The sequence below is a fragment of the Macaca fascicularis genome, chromosome 7 (genome assembly GCF_037993035.2).
Source record: "Macaca fascicularis isolate 582-1 chromosome 7, T2T-MFA8v1.1".
Lineage (NCBI taxonomy): Eukaryota > Metazoa > Chordata > Mammalia > Primates > Cercopithecidae > Macaca > Macaca fascicularis.
Window position 1 is genome coordinate 99,090,990 of NC_088381.1, and position 17,092 is coordinate 99,108,081.

At 42.4% G+C, this 17,092-nt stretch overlaps 1 pseudogene; it reads left to right on the plus strand.

The window, feature by feature from the left end:
- Positions 1 to 17,092, plus strand: part of LOC135971713 (asparagine--tRNA ligase, cytoplasmic pseudogene) — a 30,647-nt pseudogene that overhangs the window by 12,622 nt on the left and 933 nt on the right.

The window sequence follows — 17,092 nt, forward strand, 5'->3', positions numbered from 1 at the left end:
GAGGTTGTAATTTTTCTACATCCTCCCCAATGCTTGCTATTGTCTGTATTTTTTTTTTTTTATCATAGCTATGAAAGGAAAATAAATATTGGGGCCTCAAAATCACTAAGTTAGAGGGTAAAGTCAAGCTGGGAACTGCTTAGGGCAAACCTGCCTCCCATTCTATTCAAAGTCACCTGCTCACTGAGATAAATGTATATTTGCTTGCCTCGTTTGGAGAGGCCAATCAGAAACTCAAAAGAATGCAACCATTTTTCTCTTATCTACCTATGACCTAGAAGCCCCCTCCCTGCTTCGTGTTGCCCCGCCTTTGCTTTGAGTTGTCCCCTTTTCCAGGCTGAACCAATGTTCATCTTACATATGCTGATTGATGTCTCATGTCTCCCTAAAATGATAAAACCAAACTGTGTTCCGACCACCTTGGGCACATGTCGTCACGACCTCCTGAGGCTGTGTCATGGGTGTGTGCCCTCAACCTTGGCAAAATAAACTTTCTAAATTAACTGAGACGGGTCTCACATATTCCGGGTTCACATTTTGGTAACCACGAAGGGATTCTGAGTGGAGATGCACCTGACCTTTGACGCATTTCCTATCAGTGCTTGGTACCAGCATAATCTAACCTTATGGCTCAAACCAATAGGACAATTTGCTGAGGTTTGGGAGCACACCCTCCAGAGGACCCTTGATCTCCCAAAATTTTGTTGAGATCTAAAGTTTACTTTGCTGCACAACTCGCCCCATACCTTTTTTTTTTTTTTTGGTTTTACTTGCTTCCAATGGGAATGCAAGATTTCTTGCTCATGATGGAAGGCAGGTAACTCCTTTATGAAGTTTGAGCTTGCTCCCAGCAGGGAAGAGGAGTCCAAGTTTTTCTTACTTCAAGGATGGTACAGAGTAGTCTTCAGCCTGAGACTCATCCCTAGGTAAGTAGCTGAATTGTCTTGGCTAAAGTTTAACAACCAGGTGGTCTTAATTTCTCCTTACCATTAGAGCACTCAGTAACCAAGTCTACCAGACTTTGTCAAATCCGAGAGGGAATCCCAAAGCTTCTCTAATTTGGCTAAAATTCCTTGCAGCTACAAAAGAGGGAAAAAAAATGTGTTTGGTTTCTGTTTGCTTCCTCCTTAAAAAAACAAATGTTCTTTCATTTACTTTTCTTCTGCCCTATACCTTCTTCCCTTTTTGCCATCTGCAGTATCAGAAAATCTAGAGAAGGCTTCTAATAACTTGAACCCCTTTAAATAATTCAGAACAAGCCACCACTTTGGGGGTGTTTTGTTTTCCTTGTGGTGTTTCAAGAGTCATGGGCAGATTCTTCTTAGGTCTAAAGCTCTGCTTTTCTGTATTACATGAGCTGACCTCTTTGGCTTTGCGGGTAAACAGAGATGACCTTGTACTGTGAGAGGATTTGACCCCGGCATGTGAAATGGTGGACGAGAGCTAGAAAGGTAGGGGTGGCTGAGCACGGTTTACATGAAGTGGTCTTGGCTGTTGTTGTTGTTGTTTTTTGAGACAGTTTCATTCTTGTTGCCCAGGCTGGAGTACAATGGTGTGATCTCAGCTCACTGCAACCTCCGCCTCCCAGATTCAAGCAATTTCCTGCCTCAGCCTCCTGAGAAGCTGGGATTACAGGCATGTGCCACCATGCCCGGCTAATTTTGTATTTTTAGTAGAGACGGTTTCTCCATGTTGGTCAGTCTGGTCTTGAACTCCTGACCTCAGGTGATCCTCCCACCTCAGCTTCCCAAAGTGCTGGGATTACAGGCGTGAGCCACCACGCCTGTCTGTTTTTTTCTGTTTTTTTCTTTTTTTCTCCTAGGAAGTCATTGTTTAAGGATCCTAATTCTAGTTTGGAGATGCATTCTAAAGGATCTTCTCTACCCCAAAACTAATTTCGATTTGGCTTGTCTGTGAACCTTTGATGAGGAACTAAACTGTTATTTTCATAGGTAAATGAGAAACTGAGTTTTCTCAGTTTGAAAGAGAAAGGGCATTTTGCTCCTCCCAGACAAAAGGTGCCCCTGGGTGACCAGGGGCTCATGGGAGTGTCTGGGGGATTGACCCCCCAGATGATGTGCAGCAGCCCTACAGGGAATTCCCCAACAAAAATTAATTTTGAAAAAGGCAGCCGGGTGCGGTGGCTCACACCTGTAATCCCAGCACTTGGGAGGCCGAGGTGGGTGGATCACCTGAGGTCAGGAGTTTGAGACCAACCTGGCCAACATTGTGAAACCCTGTCTCTACTAAAAATATAAAAGTTAGCTGGGGTGGTGGCAGGTGCCTATAATCCCAGCTACTCAGGAGGCTGAGGCAGGAGAATCACTTCAATCTGGGAGGTGGAGGTTGCAGTGAGCCCAGATCTTGCCACTGCACTCCAGCGTGGGTGACAGAGCAAGACTCTGCCTCCAAAAGAAAAAACAAAAAAAAAGGAAAAGGCTTGTCCAGGAAATGCAGATGAGGGCTGACCACCCAGCGTTTTGAGCCCTCTCAGAGGTCATAGAACTCTGGAGAGAGAAACTGAGATACATAAGAGGGTGGAAACGACTCAGTGGTGACACACTGTGGAGGAGTCCTGCCCACAAACAGTACACATCAATCTACCAATCAAAAACCTTAGGCTACAGCTCATTTCCTCCTTTTAAGAAAACAGGTAGGAAACAAATAATCTAAGAATAAGGAGAAAACAAGGAGAATGGCTCCCTTTCAAGTAATCCATAGGTTTCATGGCACCTCTACTTGCCAGAGTTTATGTAAAATAGAAGTAATATGGTCTTTGTGCATATGTACATTAAGGAAAAAGAGCTCTAAAATCTGTTGGTAAAGGACTGTTAACGTCATTGTTTCAAAGCTAAACTGTAAACTAGGTTCCTCCCAAAGTTAGTTTGGCCCATGCCCAGGAATCAACAAAGACAGCTTGGAGGTTAGAAGCAAGATGAAGTCAATTAGGTCAGATCTTTTTCACTGTCTGAGTTACAATTTTGCAGTGGCGGTTCCATAATTTTAAATGATGACTATCACAGTTTTCATAAGTAATCTAGGTAAGTAATTAAATTAAAATAATTAGGTAAATACAACGGGATAAATAGTTGTAGACAAACTTGTCATAACTTAGAATCTAAAGTTATATTAAATTAAATAATATGGCTGGACATGGTGGCTCATGCCAGTAATTCCAGCACTTTGGGAGGCCAAGGTGGGCGGATCATGAGGTCATGGGTTCAAGACCAGTCTGGCCAACATAGTGAAACCTTGTCTCTATTAAAAATCCAAAAAAACACAAAAATTAGCCAGGCGTGATGGTGGGCACCTTCACTACGAAGTAGTCCCAGCTACTTCGTACTTGGGAGGCTGAGGCAGGAGAATTACTTGAACCTGGGAGGCAGCAGTTGCAGTGAGCCAAGATTGCACCACTGCACTCCAGCCTGGGTGACAGAGGGAGACTCTGTCTCAAAATAATAATAATAATAAATAATAGGTATTTTATTATTTGGGTATTTTCCAATGAAATTATATTGTAGAAAAACATTCTTTCTGAAAAAAATGTGTGTCATTTTTAAAAAGGTGAAAAAGTTTCATCTAATTCAAAGCTTATTTAAAGGTTATATATAAAACAAGGTAAAAAGGGGCTGGGCACGGTGGCTCACGCCTATAATCCCAGCACTTTGGGAGGCTGAGGTGGGAAGATCACCTGAGGTTGGGAGTTCAAGACCAGCCTGACTAACATGGAGAAATCCTGTCTCTATTAAAAATACAAAATTAGACGTGTACGGTGGTACATCCCTGTAATTTCAGCTGCTCAGGAGGCTGGGGCAGGAGAATCACTTGAACCCAGGAGGCAGAGGTTGTGGTGAGATGAGATCACGCCATTTCACTCTAGCCTGGGCAACAAGAGCAAGACTCCATCTCAAGAAAAAAAAAAAAAAAGGTAAAAAGAATCATGAAATAAGAGAGATGTAAAGAAAGTTATAAAAATAGGCCAGGCATAGTGGCTCACACCTGTAATCCCAGAACTTTGGGAGACTGAGGCAGGCAGATCACCTGAGGTCAGGAGTTTGAGACCAGCCTGGCCAACATGGTGAAACCCCATCTCTACCAAAAATACAAAAATTAGCCAGGTGTGGTGGTGGAAGCCTGTAATCCCAACTACTTTGGAGGCTGATGCAGGAGAATCACTTGAACCCAGGAGGTGGAGGCTGCAGTGAGTTGAGATTGCACCACTGCACTCCAGCCTGGATGACAGAGCAAGACTCCCTCTTGAAAAAAAGGAAAAAAATTAAAAAGTTATAAAAATAAAAAGTTTTTTTGGGATTCTTTTGGTAAGAAAGCTTAAAGACAATAATTTTATGTGAGATAGAATCTTGTGTGGTAAATTTAGTCCTAGAATAAAATGACTGGTTGTTTAAGAAAGAAGGATGTTCAGGACAAACCAGAAAGTCGAAGCATGTCATGAACAGTCTATGTAAGTTACAATAAGATTTATTAAAAACAAACAAACAAAAACTTTTATATGATCAAGTTGTCTATAATTAAAGTGAAATTATAATGGTCTTTTTAGAGATTGGGCTTGATGTATAAAAAATCTTATACACTATATAATTGGTTACAACAATGAAATTTTCTTAAGGGACTGATTTACTCTTAATAAATTATGAGATATTTTCTTTTTTCTTTTTTTTTTGAGATGACGTCTCGCACTGTCGCCCAGGCTGGAGTGCAGTGTCGCGATCTCGGCTCATTGCAAGCTATGCCTCCTGGGTTCACACCGTTCTCCTGCCTCAGCCTCCCAAGTAGCTGGGACTACAGGCACCCGCCACCATGCCCAGCTAATTTTTTGTATTATTAGTAGAGATGGGGTTTCACCATGTTAGCCAGGATGGTCTCAATCTCCTGACCTCGTGATCTGCCTGCCTTGGTCTCCCAAAGTGCTGGCATTACAGGTGTGAGCTACCATGCCTGGCCAAGAGATTTTAACTTTTTTTTAACTCAAAGTTCACCTTTATTGCATCTCACTGTTTTCAGTTTTCTGTCCCCTTTTAACCCTTTTAAAGGGAGCAAAATAGTAGCACTCTCCTTCAACTCATTTTCAGCTCATATAAGTTTATTTCCTTGAGTTGTGTTTGTTGTGGCCTGATGTTAACAATGTTTTCTTTCTTTCTTTCTTTTTTTTTTTTTTGAGACAGAGTTTTGTTCTTGTAGCCCAGGATGGAGTGCAATGGTGCAATGTCAGCTCACTGCAACATCCACCTCCCGGGTTCAAGTGATTCTCCTGCCTCAGCCTACCAAGTGGCTGGGACTACAGGCATGTGCCACCATGCCCAGTTAATTTTCGTATTTTTAGTAGAGATGGGGTTTCACCATGTTGACGAGGCTGGTCTCAAACTCCTGACCTCAGGTGATCTGTCTGCTTTGGCCTCCCAAAGTGCTGGGATTATGGGTGTGAGCCACTGTGCCCGGCCCTCATATGTGTTTTTAAAGTCCTTGTGACAGTAAGTTACAGGGCTTTGACTCCTGGGTCTAAAAAGGACACCAAGTCCTGCGAAATCTTAAACACTGACAACAATTAAAGCCTCATCTTCAGGCCTGCTAGAAGACGCTAATCAAAATAAACTGCATTTCCTATGACACAGGGTCAGAATTTAAAGCTATTCAAGCCGGGCGCGGTGGCTCACGCCTGTAATCCCAGCACTTTGGGAGGCCGAGGCGGGCGGATCACAAGGTCAGGAGATCGAGACCACGGTGAAACCCCGTCTCTACTAAAAATACAAAAAATTAGCCGGGTGCGGTTGTGGGCGCCTGTAGTCCCAGCTACTGGGGAGGCTGAGGCAGGAGAATGGCGTGAACCCGGGAGGCGGAGCTTTCAGTGAGCCGAGATCACGCCACTGCACTCTGGGCGACAGAGCGAGACTCCGTCTCAAAAAAAAAAAAAAAAAAAAAAAAAAAAAAAAAAAAAAAGCTATTCAACTCCTCAAGGCCCAGGGACTATTATTGAAGCAGTGGATGTGTGACACTGTAAGGGCCAATTTTGAGGAATACAATAAGTTCAGTTTCTCTATAAATTAATCATTAATATGAAAGGCACACTGATGCAAGACTAGCATATGGGATCTTGTCAGATCTTGTCAGATCAACAAGGTTTTCTTGAAGCATTAAGTGACTCCTTAATAATGGTTACAACATTTATAAAAGGCTTATGGAAGTTATATCTTATGGTCAAGATTAAAATTTTATAGATTGTTTATAAAAATTAAGTCTCCTCTCAATGAATGAAGGTTTTCACTTTTTTTTTAATTCTTGAGTTATCACTTTGGTCAAATAAATGAGTTATTTTACAATGATTGTGATACCAATTGTTTTAAACCTTTGATATTTGACAACCCAGAATCAAATTATAAATTATGTCTTGGCCAGGTGCAATGGCTCATGCCTGTAAGCGTAGCACTTTGAGAGGCCAAGATGGTGAATCACCTGAGGTCAAGAGTTCAAAACCAGCCTAGCCAACATGGTGAAACCCCATCTTTACTAAAAATACAAAAATTAACTGGGTGTGTTGGCACATGCCTGTAGTTCCAGATACTTGGGAGTACTTGGGAGGCTGAGGCAGGAGAATTGCTTGAACCCAGGAGGCAGAGGTGGGAGGCAGTTAGCCATAGTCATACTACTGCACTCCAGCCTGGGTGACAGAGGGAGACTTTGTCCTCCCCCCACCAAAAAAAAAAATATCTATCTATCTATCTATCTATCTATCTATCTATCTATCTATATCTGTTATGTCTTTTTCTGATCCAATTAATCCTTTAAGATATTAGGTTCCCTAAAGTCGAAAAATGACATAATTTGTCTTATTTGGTATAAAAATTATACAGGAAGCACTGTCAAATATGAAATGGTGTTTGGTTTTCTTTGGGCTGTATTTGTATAAATATGTTATTAGTATGTGTTCCAAAATTATGGGAAACTCCTATAATTCTGATAGAACTTAGTATTCATTATCAGTAATAATTGTAATTGTTATGTTAAATTATTGTCTGCCACAGAGATAAAACATTTCCTTGTCAGTTGTATTTTTGACTATGTCTGCCCTAAAACGTTTTGTCATCCACAGACAATTGTTTTCTTGGGTTGGTCCTCTTTAGAAGGTGGCTTTATAATCAGGTAAACTCTAACAGGTACTCTTTTTTTTTTTTTTTTTTTTTTTTTGAGACAGGGTGGAGTGCAGTGGTATGATCTTAGCTCACTGCAACCTCCATCTCCCAGGTTCAAGCAATTCTCCTGCCTCAGCCTCCTGAGTAGCTGGGATTACAAGTGCCCACCACCACACCTGGCTAATTTTTGTATTTTTAGTAGAGACAGGGTTTCACCATGTTGGCCAGGCTGGTCTCAAACTCCTGACCTCAGGTGATCCAGCAACCTTGGCCTCCCAAAGTTCTGGGATTACAGGTGTGAGCCACTATACCCAGCCTAAAATGTGCTCTTGAATGCAGGTTCTGATAACTTTGGTGACATCAGAATAGAGGGAAAACTTTCAGCACTCAGGGAGAGCTGAAATATTCATGAAAATGAAGTAGACCGGGAATTAACTGCATGGACTGAACTGATAGAGGACTGAAGTAGTCTTTTTGACATTTTTATTAAAACATTGCTGATCCTTTGTTTAGTTTTTTCAGAGTCAAGGAAACATTTCTTTTGAGCTATTGTCAACTTTTAACAAGTAAGTATACTCCTATGAACAAAATTTGGAGCATATTTATTTCTCTCTACCTGATTTCTTCAGAATTTGGAAACTATTTATGAGTATTCTCAACTTATGGCAATACGGTTATTTGCATAAGTGCAATAAGAATCTGTGTTCATTTGTAGTAGGACACAATTGGAGAAACTGGTTATTTTTATCAAGGCTTTGGCTGAAATGGTGTACTTTCCTTTAAGGAATTAAATGACTTACAGAGCCAATAAAAACCCCTTGGGAAAACTGGCCTCATACCTTTGTCTACACAGTGCATGTACCAGGTTCCTGACCAGTGGAACAATGTTCCATCAAAGCCAATTTAAAAGACTATGTAAAAAAATTATGGCTGGGCACGGTGGCTCACACCTGTAATCCCAACAGTTTCGGGGGCCAAGGCAGGTGGATCACTTGAGGTCAGGAGTTCGAGACCAGCCTGACCAACATGGAGAAACCCCATCTCTACTAAAAATACAAAATTAGCCGGGTGTGGTGGTGCATGCCTGTAATCCCAGCTGCTCAGGAGGCTGAGGCAGGAGAATTACTTGAACCTGAGAGGCAGAGGTTGCGGTCAGCCAAGTTTGAGCCATTGCACTCTAGCCTGGGCAACAAGAGTGAAATTCCATCTTAAAAAAAATTATTCTTGCTGCACTGTATACAAATAATCAGGCCAAGTATAATAAAGCAAATCAATTCCACTATGATTTGTCTTTAGTAAAAATGGAAAACTGGAGAGAGAAAATTTATGTTTCAAAAACAATAGTTCACCTGTTGTTAGATTCTAGTCTTGCCTAATGTTTTTCAATTTTTATTATTTTCTACAGTTTGGACTGAATTTTTTTTGGCTACAAGTCTTCAAAATAATGTTTTCAATTTTCTTCCTTCTTTTTTCCCTCATTTTTCCTAATTTGGAGTCACCAAAAAGTAAGCTGTGTTTTTTCAAAGCCCTGCAAACTGAAGCTAGACAACTTAAACTTCAGAAGAAAATAACAGCAACCTATTTACATACATAAGCTACTTTCACACTTGCCTGCTGATGTATGGACTTCAGAGTAATGAGGCTTATATTGATTTTCCAGATTATTCTCTTTTTTTTAAATTCCTTCCTCCTCTTATTTTCTCTTCATAGGACATGAAACTGAAACTTCACAACCTGCTAAAAATGAGTTTCTTAATACCTCTGGACCTACCTGTCTAGGAATCAGATGTAACCTGAGACCAGAGACTCATTTTCTTCTAAAATGCTTTCTGCAAAAGATTTTTAAACAAAGAAGGGGGAAATGTGAAAGGAAAATAAATCTTGGGGCCCCACAATCACTAAACTAAAGTGAAAAGTCAAGCTGGTGACTGTTTAGGGCAAACCTGCCTCCCATTCTGTTCAAAGTCACCCCTCTGTTCACTGAGATAAATGTGTATCTGATTGCCTCCTTTGGAGAGGCTAATCAGATAAATGCCTCCTTTGGAGAGGCTAATCGGATAACTCAAAAGAATGCAGCCATTAGTCTCTTATCTACCTATGACCTGGAATCCCCCTCCACGCTTTGAGTTATCCTGCCTTTCTGAACCAATATTCATCTTACATATGTTGATTGATGTCTCATGTCTCCCTAAAATGTATAAAACCAAACTGTGCTCTGATACCTTGGGAACATGTTGTCAGGACCTCCTGAGGCGGTGTCACCAGTGTGCATCCTCAACCTTAGCAAAATAAACTTTCTAAATTAACTGAGGCCTGTCTCAGATACTGGGGTTCACATAGCCATCCTAGTGGATGTGGAGTGGCGTCTCATTGTGGTTTTGCATTTCCCTAATGATTAATGATGTTGAGCATCTTTTCATCTGTTTATTGAGCATCTATATATATTCCTTGAAGAAATGTCTATTTAAGTCCTTTGCCCATTTTTTAAATTGGGTTGTCTTTTCAGTATTGAGTTTTCTTTTCTTTTTTTAAAAAAATAGAGACAAAGTCTCACCATGTTGCCCAGGCTGGTGATGAATTCTTGGGGCTCAAGTGATCCTTCCACCTCAGCCTCTTGGAGTTCTGGGATTACAGGCATGAGTCACCACCCCGGCCTTCAGTGTTGAGTTTTAAGAGTTCTTGATATATTCTGGATATTAGACTCTTATTAGACATATGATTTGCCAAGTTCTCCCTCCCATTCTCTGTGTTGTCTTTTCACTTTTTTGATGGTGTCTTTTGAAGTGCAAAAGTTTTTAACTTTGAAGTCCAATTTATCTCCTTTTTCTCTGGTCACTTGTGCTTTATGTGTTATATCTAAGAAACCATTGCCAAATCCAAAGTCATAGAAATTTACATCTATATTTTCTTCTAAGAGGTTTACAGTTTTAGGTTATATTTAGGTCTTTGATTCATTTTCATGTAACTTTAGTATATGTGTGAGGTAAAAGTCCAATTTCATTTTTTTTTGCATGTGGCTATCCAGTTGTCTCGGTGTATAACTAACTTCTTTTTTTTTTTTTAATTTTTTTTTTTTTTTTTTGAGACGGAGTCTCGCTCTGTCACCCAGGCTGGAGTGCAGTGGCCAGATCTCAGCTCATGCAAGCTCCGCCTCCCGGGTTTACGCCATTCTCCTGCCTCAGCCTCCCGAGTAGCTGGGACTACAGGCGCCTGCCACCTCGCCCGGCTAAGTTTTTGTATTTTTAGTAGAGACGGGGTTTCACCGTGTTAGCCAGGATGGTCTCGATCTCCTGACCTCGTGATCCGCCCGTCTCGGCCTCCCAAAGTGCTGGGATTACAGGCTTGAGCCACCGCGCCCGGCCATAACTAACTTCTTAAATAGCTTGGTTGAAATCTGCTTGAGCAAATGAAAATAAATAATGTATTTGATGAATAAGAGCTACTGCTGTATTCACTGCAATGCTGAGTTTGGAATTCAGGAATTTGGGGCACTGCAATGGGTAGAATGATGGCCCCCAAAGTGATATGTCCATGTTCCAGAACCTGTGAATGTGATTTAATTTGGAAAAGTAGGCCTTTGTAGGTATAATAATTAAGGAACTAGAGAGGAGATCATCCTGAACTATTCAGATGTGCCCTAAATCCTATTAAAAGTGTCCTTATAAGAGACACATAGAAGAGAGACAGATGGAGAAAACCTTGTGATGATGGAGGCAGAGACTTGAACTTATGGCACTAGAAGCCAAGGAATACCTGGGACACTAGAAGCTAGAAGAGGCAAGAAAGAATTCTTCCCTAGGGCCTTTGAAGTGAGCCTAGGCCTTGATTTCAGACTTCCGGCCTCCAGAACGGGGAGAAAACAAAATTTTCATTGCACGAAGCCATCGGATTTATGGTAGTTTGTTACAGCAGTCCTAGGAAACTAAAATAGACACTTTTAAATGCTTATAGAAAAGATGATTATGGGCCAGGCGCAGTAGCTCATGCCTGTAATCCCAGCACTCTGGGAGGCCGAGGCGGCTGGATCACTTGAGGTCAGGAGTTTGAGATCAGCCTGCCAACATGGTGAAACCCCTCTCTACTAAAAATATAAAAATTAGATGGGTGTGGTAGCGCATGCCTGTAGTCCCAGCTACTCAGGAGGCTGAGGCCAGCGAATCACTTGAACTCAGGAGGCAGAGGTTGCAGTGAGCCAAGATGGTGTCACTGCACTCCAGCCTGGGCAATGGAGCGAGACTTGGTCCCCCCACTGCCCAAAAACAAATCCAGCCATTCCTGAAGTCATCACATTCTCCATCATACCTCAGAAGAAATTGTTTTGACCGGACGCAGTGACTCACACTTGTAATCCCAGCACTTTGGGAGGCTGAGGCGGGTGAATCACCTGAGGTCAGGAGTTTGAGACAAGCCTGGCCAACATGGTGAAACCCTGTCTCTACTAAAAATACAAAAATTAGGCGGGTGTAGTGGTGCATGCCTATAATCCCAGCTACTTGGGAGGCTGAGGCAGGAGAATTGCTTGAACCCAGGAGGCGGAGGTTGCAGTGAGCTGAGATCGTGCCACTGCACTCCAGCCTGGGCAACAGAGTGAGACTCTGTCTCAAAAAAAAAAAAAAAAAAGAATTCATAATGCCAATCTTCCCACAATGAGATATGCTAAACCGGTTATCAAGGAAAAACAATGAAAACTTCCAATCTTTTAGAATAGAATGGGCTGGGTGTGGTGGCTTATACCTGTAATCCTAGCACTTTGGGAGGCTGAGGCCTGCAGATGGCTTGAGCCCAGGAGTTTGAGACCAGCCTGGGTAACATGGGGAACATTAGCCACCATGCCTGGCTAATTTTAGTACTTTTAGTAGAGACAGTGTTTTGCCATGTTGGCCAGGGTGGTCTCAACTCCTGGTCTCAAGCAATCCACCCTGCTCAGCCTCCCAAAGTGCTGGCATTACAGGCGTGAGTCACCATGCCCAGCCTATGACTTCTTATTTGCTCAAAAAATACAGAATACTTGAAATAGTAAGAATCATTTTTAAAATGTTAATTTTTTGAAATATGCTGTGTGCTTAAAGGGTGATATGTGCCTGTCTCTACAAAAAATTAGCTAGACGTGGTGATGCACGCCTGTAGTCCCAGCTACTCAGGAGGCTGAGGTGAAAGGATCACTTGAGCCTGGGGAGGTCAAGTCTGCAGTGAGCCATCATCACGCCACTGCACTCCAGCCTGGGCAATAGAGTGAGACCCTGTCTAAAAAAAAAAAGGATTATTATAAATGGTTTAGGCATGTGCTTGCCTAGAGACAGGATCTAGGGTGATTTCTGTTAAGAATATAAATCAATCAACTAAGGGAACATATTCATTGTAGAAAATTCTACAAATTTTTTATACATCATTGAGAATCAGAATGATCACATTATTGAAAAGAGAAAGCATCTGCAATGAAAACTGTAGCAAATGATAGTAACTACAGCTGACTGTAGAACAGGAAGTGGAGATTAGGAACCACTTCTCATTTGATGTTGACTCACAGTTGATCTGTTGAGCAGTGAAACAAAAGCATTTCCATAATTTAGAAAATCTATTTTTAAGGAGCTTTTGTGTTTAAACAAAGATCTAGATGATGTGTTTCTAGTACTTGACACCACTAGAGAGGGAAAGGATGTGGGAAGCCCGGTTACCCTGGCAATCCAGAGAGCGGTGAGCACTCCTCCAGCATTTGAATACAAAATAGAAGGCCCAAAACTTTCCTAAGAAAGAAGTAATTAATAGAGAAACAGTGGGATTTATAAACTTCATTGTTCAGCAGAAACCATCAGTTTTGGTTGCACATGCACGTTTTCTTTCTGGGGCCACTTGTACTTCCTCAAGTAATAGCACTAGCAAAGTTGCTTTGGCTGTGTCATCGGCATACTTTGCTGTTAAAACATCTCATTTGTTTTATTCTTTCTTGGAATATTTTATAAAGCAGTCTGCTATTTCTGATGTGTGTGTGTGTTTCTGTGTCTGTATCTATTTTTCTGCTTATAACGTTTTTTTGCCTCTAGGTATTTTTCCAGGAAAAAGATTACATTTTGATCCAATTAAGCAAAAACAGTGTCAACACCACTTTTTCATTGGCAGCAATGACCTCTTTTTTTATTTTTTATTTTTATGTATTCATTTTTTTGACACAGAGTCTTGCTCTGTCTCCCAGTGGTGCAATCTCAGCTCACTGCAACCTCCGCCTCCCAGGTTCAAACGATGCTCCCGGCTCAGCCTCCTGAGTAGCTGGGACTACAAGCATGCACAACCTCACCTGGCTAATTTTTGTGTTTTTTTGTAGAGACGAGGTTTCACCATGTTGGCCAGGCTGGTCTTAAACTCTTGGCCTCAAGTAATACACTCACCTCGGCCTCCCAAAGTGTTGGGATTACAGGTGTGAGCCACCATGCCCATCCTATGACTTATTATCTCAAAAAATACAGAATACTTGGAATAGTAAGAATCATTTAAAACATGTTAATTTTTTGAAATACACTCTCTACTTAAAGGATGATATGTGGATATAGGAATTTTCCTCAAGTAGACTGTGGAATCATAATTTTTTTTTTTTTTTTTTTTGAGGCGGAGTCTCGCTCTGTCGCTGCCCAGGCTGGAGTGCAGTGGCGCGATCTCGGCTCACTGCAAGCTCTGCCTCCCAGGTTCACGCCATTCTCCTGCCTCAGCCTCCTGAGTAGCTGGGACTACAGGCGACTGCCACCACGCCCGGCTAATTTTTTTGTATTTTTTAGTAGAGATGAGGTTTCACCGTGTTAGCCAGGATGGTCTCGATCTCCTGACCTCGTGATCCACCCACCTTGGCCTCCCAAAGTGCTGGGATTACAGGCTTGAGCCACCGCGCCCGGCCGGAATCATAATTTTATAATGCCCCAGTTGATAATGCAGGAGTCCTAACAAAAGAGAAAAGCATTTAAAGGAAGCTACACTTTTTGATTTATGCAACCTGGATTGTATTTGTGGTCTATACTGGATATGTTCCAGTTCTATATCACAATACAAAATTTCCTCAAAGCTAACAAGCCCAGACATCAATCAAATAGGCTGGTAAACAGAGAGGCCAACATGGGTATAATTCATTAATTGATCACTACCAGCCAGAAATAGAAATATAGATAACTATATTTCTAGCAAACAGAGATAATTTCTCCTGAATAATTGAGGTCTTGCAAGAGTTAACAAATTAGGCCGGGTGTGGTGGCTCATGCCTGTGATCCCAGCCCTTTGGGAGGCCTAGGCGGGTGGATCACTTGAGATCAGCAGTTCGAGACCAGCCTGGCCTACATGGTGAAACCTCATCTCTACTAAAAATACAAAAATTAGTGGGGCATGGTGATGGGCACCTGTAAACCCAGCTACTTGAGAGCCTGAGGCAGGAGAATCGCTTGAACCCAGGAGGTTGAGTTTGCATTGAGCCAAGATTACACCACTGCACTCCAGCCTGGGTGACAGTGTGAGACTCCATCTCAAAAAAAAAGAAAAAGAGAAAAAAAAGAGCTAATAAATTATTTGTAAAGAGGAAAGTATATTCAATTGATGGAGAAGATGCAATATATATAATTACCTTGACTTTATAAATAGTAATGGGCTCTGGAAAGATACATGTAGACAATCATTAAACCACCAGAAATGACACAGTTTTTTTTTTTTTTTTTTTTGAGACCGAGTCTCACTCTGTTGCCCAGGCTGGAGTGCAGTGGCGCAATCTTGGCTCACTGCAACTTCCGCCTCCGCCTCTCGGCTTCAAGCAATTCTCCTGCCTCAGCCTCCCAAGTAGCTGGGATTACAGGTGCCCGCCACCACACCTGGCTAATTTTTTTTTTTTTTTGAGACAGAGTCTCACTCTGTTGCCCAGACTGGAGTGCAGTGGTGCAATCTCAGCTCACTGCAAGCTCTGCCTCCCAGGTTCACACCGTTCTCCTGCCTCAGCCTCCTGAGTAGCTGGGACTACAGGCACCCACCACCATGCCCGGCTAATTTTTTGTATTTTAGTAGAGATGGGGTTTCACTGTGTTAGCCAGAATGGTCTCGATTTCCGGACCTCATGATCCATCCGCCTCGGTCTCCCAAAGTGCTGGAATTACAGGCATGAGCCACCACGCCTGGCCTTCCTGGCTAATTTTTATTTTTTTAGTAGAAACGGGGTTTCACCATGTTGGCCAGGCTGGTCTCAAACTTATGGCCTCAAGTGATCGGCCTGCCTCGGCCTCCCAAGGTGCTGGCATTATAGGCGTGAGCCACCGTGCCTGGTCAAAATGACATTTTAGTGTTGTACTTTTTTTAGAGTATACAGTTATTTCAAATATTTTCAGTTTTTGCATTAACATTATCATAGTTTAGTGGATTGTTTAATAGTTCAGTAGTTTGAGGGCTGAATTTCTTCCCTCGTAATGAAAATCTTGTATTATAATAAAGATAAAGAGAATTCTTTAAGATACTGCAAAAAAGGTAATTCTTCTCTTAAAATTAATGTTACAAGACTCTTGGTTGCTGTTGACATCCAGATCAACAGACACGTGATGATCTTTGGAGAAAACATGTTCAAACTCCGAAAAGCATGATCCATGGCCACCAGGTGCTTTAGAGATCACTTCTTTGATGGAGGTACCGTGACTTTACTCCTCCAAAAATAGTGCAAATACCAGCAGAAGGTGGTGCTATACTTTTTTGGTTTGTTTTATTTTTGAGACAGGGTCTCACTGTGTCACCCAGGCTGGCATGCACTGGTGCAATCATGTCTGACTACAGCCTCCATCTCCCAGGTTCAAGCAATTTTCCTGCCTCAGCTTCCCAAGTAGCTTGGTCTACAGGCTTGCACCACCATGCCTGGCAGATTTTCTTTTTTCAGTAGAGACCAGGTCTCACTATGTTGCCCAGGCTGGTGTTACACTCTTCAAACTTGATTATTTGGGGAAGAGGCTTCTTTTTTTTTTTTTTTTTTTTTTTTGAGAGAGAGAGAGTGTCTTGCTCTGTCACCCAGGCTGTAGTGCCGTGGCACAATCTCAGCCTCCCAGGTTCAAGAGTAATGGGGATTACAGGCATATACCACTACTCCTGGCTCATTTTTGTGTTTTTAGTAGTGACGGGGTTTTGCCATGTTTCCCAGGCTGGTCTTAAAGCAGGATATTTTCCTGACTCCTTCGTGGGACTCGAAACAGGGGTGCCTCATTTACTCAGCCTGTAGCTCTCGACTCCTTGTGGAAGGGAGCATGTGAGTGAACAAGGTGGGAACTGCAGTGCACGAGTGCTGGAACCAGCTGTCCACTTTGGTGCCAGCAGGGGCAAACTCGACTCACTTGGACCTGCTGCGTTCCACCCCATGTGGGTGTGCGCAGGTAAGCAGGTGCAGGAGCTGAGGTGAGTGCTTTTGAGGCCCCATGGCAGTGACTGGGGAGGTGGTGCCCACAACCCCTGAAGCCCCAGAGGGCAAGTTACAGTGCTCTTTTAGCTCTGCTGTCCGTGGACAGCTCAGGTGTTAACAGCTCAGTGGGCCCTTTTGTTTTTGCACTTATGGCTCCCGAGCTCTTGTCCAGCATCCAGGAAAAATGAGGTCGTACAAATTGAAGGATGGTAAGTTCGGGGGATTTTATTGCTGATGAAGTGGCTCTCAGTGGGAAGGGGAGATAAAAAGGGATGGAGGTAGGTAATTTTCCCCTGAAGTCCGGCTGTCTTTGGCTGGATTCTTTTCCAAAGTTACGCCACCAAGCTGTTACTGCGAAGTTAAGCCACTTCTCTCTGATGCCCAGCTGTAGTCTCCTACGTCCAGCTGCTTCTCCTCTCTGCTAACTGAGTCTGGGGTATTTATAGGCATAGGATGTGGGGTGGGCCATGGGTGGTTTAGGAAAAGGCAACATTTGAGTGGGAAAACGGGATAGAAGTTCTTTCTTTGGGCTGCAGTCTCAGGCTTTTCAGCT